Below are 5,768 nucleotides of genomic sequence, written 5' to 3'. Positions count from 1 at the left end.
AGGGTTCCATCTTAGGGGTGTTTGGTGACATTGATTTTGGGTTTCCCAAGTGTGTGTCTAATCCAACCTCACTTTCTCTGTTTGATCTTTAGATTTTTTTTTTTTCAGTTTAGTTCTTTCCCAGAGGTCTTCATTTCTGATGGTTTGGCAAGTGTAAAGCTAAAATGGTCATTTGTTGATTAAGGCTTGAAGTTTGTCATGAAGATGCTCTACATGTATGATATTCTTTTTTTAAACCGAACGTCAAAAGGTTGTAAACATCCTCATAGTTTTACTCAGGTAAGCCCCCGGTGGCTCGGCGTTAAGTCTCAGAGCTTATTACGCACATATAGTAATTTGTATGGCTTTGTGATGAACAACAAACAAGGAAAGTGCCCTGAGGATGGCAAACCTGTTTCAAAGAGGTAACATACTTACTTGTACAAATTGGTATGAGTTAAGTTTTTTTTTTCTGTTGTGAATATTAATTGGAATATTCGATGGTATATGCAGCATTGGATTCAGTTATACCACACTTTTAACGTTTGTATCTGAATTGGGGCAGCAAATCACAATTATAGTTCCTTCTGTCCTCTGCGGACGTTGTATGAAAATATTTATATTTATCTAAGCAGCCAGCGAGAAGTCATTAAAACGGAATACAGAAGCCGGCTATTAAGTTAAGAGTTACACAATTATTGTGAATGAAAATTTTATCTGTTCACATCTGTAAACGTGTTTCCTTTGCTGTTCCTATCTTATCCACGTTCTGCAGTACATTTCCAGAATCTGCGTTCTTACGGATACTTTTAAGTTTATATATGTTAGATATCGGTAGACCCGAATACTATAAATTTTTTAATCCTAAAAATACTGTCTGCCTAGGACAACAAATCGTGTAGTGACAGAGTTGAAGCTACAATGCATGACAATATTTTGCACCATAATTTTTTATTGTATCGTATATTTCATGTTACAGTGTGCTTTTTAAGACACAAACCCACTATTTCAAAACAAAATAATCTCTCGTCATTTTTAACTAACGAATGCAAATCATCACGTTTTTCTTATGTTCGTTAATAAATATTGGATGATTTACCTGAAAGAAACGAAGAAAACCTTTAGCTAGGTAAATAACTTATCCTTATATATATATATTTTGAACCTGATTCGGGACAATCAAATACAATAGAAGGATCATACGAAACGTAAACGGATAAGTGTGATGGCAGATTGAGAGAAATAATGTCTGATCAGTAGATAGTGCGATAGTATTGAAAGAACGAGAGAGAGATACAGATATTTTCGACTTTGGGATGTTTTATTTAAGCTACAGTGAGTGTCACACTAGACTGTTATCCTATATGACGTCACTGTCCTGCTTCGGTTAGCTGTCTCGATCTGACAGTAGGCATGAATAACTCGTTGATTTTCTTCTGATAGATATCGTTTCTCTGCGACATCAGGCTGACCTGTCAATTAGCAAGTGATAGAATGACGTGTCAATAGTAAGTGATAGGAGAGTGTATTGTTTGTTTGTTTGTAATTAAGCACAAAGCTACACAATGGGCTATCTGTGCTCTGCCCACCACGGGTATCGAAACCCGGATTCTAGCGTTGTAAGTCCGCAGACATACCGCTGTGCCACTGGGGGATAGGAGAGTCTAAATAAAAATCACTCATATTAAAAAAAAGTTTGAAATGGGCTTCGTATTTGTAGAAAAACCAATGCCGTAAAGTTCTTAAAATTTAACAATGTTCTGCCAATCAGGTGAATGAAGGTTTTCTATGACAATTGTCAAAATAAACATCATCGAAACTTTGGGGCGAGAAATAAATCAATTTATTCATTTTCTTAGTCGAAAAATTGTCTATAGAAAACACGTGTAATGAAGATGCTGTTGAAGGTTTTGTGTTCTCGCATTATTTCATTTGAAAGAGCATACTAAACAGTACAATGTTTGTTATTTGTGGGTTAGTGTGAGACTCATATTCTTGTATGTAACAGAAACAAATAGAGAAAATGGAATTTATTAAGAACTGTTGTGAAGTTAATACACGTCACTAATTGATCTCCCTAACCCTAAAGCCATTTTGTTATCTAAAAATGTAAAACGAAACGGTATCGCATCGTAAAAGTATTATTTGTTTGTTTGTTTTATAGCAAAGCCACATTGGGCTACCTGCTGTGGATACCGTGGGGAATCGAACCCCGAATTTTAGTATTGTAAGTCTGTAAGTCCACCGGGGACCGTAAAAGTGTTATGTGTTTGTTTGTTTTATAGCAAAGCCACATTGGGCTACCTGTTGTGGATACCGCGGGGAATCGAACCTCGAATTTTAGTATTGTAAGTCTGTAAGCCCACCGGGGACCGTAAAACTATTATAGTCCTAAAATCAGCAAGATGTAAAATTACGCAAGGAAAATTTCTGCCCTAATAAAAACTCAAAGTTGTTTTTGTTGTTGAGCACAAAGGGCTATCTGTGCTCTGCCCATCACGGGTATCGAAACCCGGTTTCTAGCAGTATAAGTCCGCAGACATGGGGGGGGGCAAAAACTCAACGTAAAAGAATGCCATGTACAGCGAAACTGACAAAATATTTTTTATATTCATGACGTAGAGTGATAGATAGATAGAGACAGAAAAATAGATAGACAAATAAATAAACAGTGATAAATTGAGAGATAGCGACAGACGGATGATAGACAGAGATAGATGGTTAGGGAGACAGACAGATAGATAGATAGGGAGAGTGAATGAAAGCATCTTGTACTGTTCTCACAGCATTACTACCTCCACGATGCACATGTTCATTACACGTACAGATATAATTTATTAATACTTTTTCCCGTGTATTTTCAGTTAGTCGTATGTTTGCCGAGAAACATGGATTCTTTGTTACATATCTAGAATGTTTTTATTCAGACCTTCAACTGAAGTGCATCATGGGAATGAAAGTCTATCTTTAAGTGAGACAAATTTTCACGATGCATAAGTTTTCTAATTTCTCAAACGAAATCAGAATTAAGCCTAACTCTGGAAGTATTATATAAAGTTCTGGAAGTATTAGATAAAGTTCTGGAAGTATTATATAAAGTTCTGGAAGTATTAGATAAAGTTCTGAAAGTATTAGTTAAAGTTCTGGAGGTATTAGATAAAGTTCTGGAAGTATTAGATAATGTTCTGAAAGTATTAGATAAAGTTCTGAAAGTATTAGATAATGTTCTGGAAGTATTAGATAAAGTTCTGGAAGTATTAGATAAAGTTCTGAAAGTATTAGATAAAGTTCTGGAGGTATTAGATAAAGTTCTGGAAGTATTAGATAATGTTCTGAAAGTATTAGATAAAGTTCTGGAAGTATCAGATAATGTTCTGAAAGTACTAGATAAAGTTCTGGAAGTATTAGCTAAAGTTCCGGATGTATTAGATTGTTTGTAGTTAAGCACAAAGCTACACAATGGGCTATTTGGCCGGTGTCTAGCAGTCTAGCATTGTAAGTCCGCAGACATTCCGCTATGGCATTTGGGGGGGGGGGGAGGTATTAGATAAAATTCCAGAAGTATTACATAAGAGACAAGATTTCTGAAGCTCTACTTAGGCAGTTGAAAATGAGGATAAAACTGATGATGCTCTCCAAAGATGTAATATTTACCATTTTTGGGCTCAAAATACCAAATTAATTTGGGGGGGGGGCGTAAACTCTCATATTGGATTGCAGTACCTCTAAACAGAAAAAGTAAAAACATAAATTTGAAATTTGATTGTAAGAAATTTCTAATATCTATTGGGCTGTTGATAATCCTGCCAGAGGTTATCAGAGGTTATAAAAACAACCAGAGGACAAAATGATCAGATTCGACGGATCCAACCTATTTAGTAGCGTACCATACACTACATATACTATGTTAACAGCTTGGAAATCATAAAATTCTTAAGGACAATCTTCATAAGAACTCACAAACTTCTGTATCAACAAAAATCCTTTCCAACGTGAAGATAAATATCAACAACAAGAAGACCAAGCCATGGAGCAACGTCATCACCAAGTGCTCCTTAAGCTATATGTTACTGATGATGTTGCTGGCTGTGAAGAAGATGCTGCTGTTTTACAAAAGGATTTAGATCATTTAGTGAGTTGGGCGAATAAATGGCAGGTGGGTTCCAATGATGATAAATGCAGATGGGTTAACATAATTCTAATTATAAGTATAATTTAGATGGGTATAACGTTAATAGTGTTATGAAAAAAGGGATCTTTGTGTAGTAGTTGATCAGTCTCTTAAGCCATCCAAGCAGTGTGTTGTGGCTAGTGGTAGGGCAAATAGGATTTTAGGTTGTATTTACAGAAATACTGAATACAAGTCTAAAAAGGTTATAATTTTACTAGTGTAAAGGCCCATCAAAAAATGACGGGAAACCGTTGTTGAATGATTAACGAAAATTATAGAATTTAACTAAAACTAATTTGTCTGTACCTCGAAAATGCACCTGCTCTTCGCTTATTTCATCAGTCTTGAAGTAATTCTTTAATCACCACATTCTTAGTAAAGACTACGCAGAAAATGAAATGTTACCGGGAACAAAAGTACAAAGGAATAGCACTCTTGAGCCTTTTCACTGTATTCTAGGTCAGGAAGTAGAAGACATAGTGCGGACATTCCGACACAAATTTTCAACTCTTTCGACTGTACAAAGGATAAAAGATATTTGGTAGTAATAAACGTTTATTTTTCTTTATGTTTTAAAGCCAAGAAGGTAATATATATATGTTAAAATACCATTAATCCTACTATATAAACGTAACGTAAGGCTTAATTGAAACACTACTTCAGAATTAAACTATTTTGTTGTTATATCACCGAAGTTATCAAAAAAATCACTAACTATAAAAGGCTAATAAAAAACAAACCTTTTAAACAAATCAATATGAATATTGAGCATTCAACATAAACACCATGGTTGGCCTAAGAACAATCACGTAATAATTTCGTTGCTAAGCGACGATGTGAAAGCATTCTCGATAGAGTGACAAAGAGAATAAGCCTTTTATAGTTAGTGATTGTACAGGTCACTGACTAGGCCACATTTGGAGTACTGTATTCAATCTTGGGCTCCTTACTTTAGGAAGGACATTGACATGTTGGAAAGGGTTCAGAGAAGGTCACTATAATGGTGCCTGGGATGGAGGGTTTGTCATACAAGGCGAGGTTAACATCTCTGAAATTGTTTTCTTGTGAAAAAAGAAATGTTAGAGGGGATCTGATTGAGGTTTCTAAAATTGTTAAGGGAATTGATAGTGCTGATATAAAATATTTTTTCATACCTAATAGTGAGAATGGTAGGACTAGGAGACATTAATATAAATTTTGGCAGGGTAGGAGTCATCTTTTGCTAAGATAATTTTATTTTTTTAACAGGGTGGTTCGCCTTTAGAACGAGTTGTCATCAGATGTTGTGGAGATAGTAAATTTAAGAGAATTTCAGAGAAACTTGATAACTATCTGAATGATAAGGGCTGGCTTTGAGGTTTATCTATTTATATATTAACTATTTTTGTTTAGTTTAGAGGATGGAACAGCATAGATGGACCAATAGTTCCCTTGTCCCAGAACATTATGTTATGTTATGGAACATTTCGAAGTTACCCCCCTCCCCCAAATCAGTTGCTCTACACCCCAAGAATTTGCTCAGATATGTTGGTGATACATTCGTAATATGGCCACACACACATTACAAATAAGGTTCCAGACTTCGTGAACCACCTGAACAGACAATATCCGGCGGTGA

The sequence above is a fragment of the Limulus polyphemus genome, unplaced genomic scaffold (genome assembly GCF_000517525.1).
Source record: "Limulus polyphemus unplaced genomic scaffold, Limulus_polyphemus-2.1.2 Scaffold4042, whole genome shotgun sequence".
Taxonomy (NCBI): domain Eukaryota; kingdom Metazoa; phylum Arthropoda; class Merostomata; order Xiphosura; family Limulidae; genus Limulus; species Limulus polyphemus.
The sequence above is the reverse complement of the archived record's forward strand: the minus strand, read 5'-3'. Positions refer to the sequence as shown.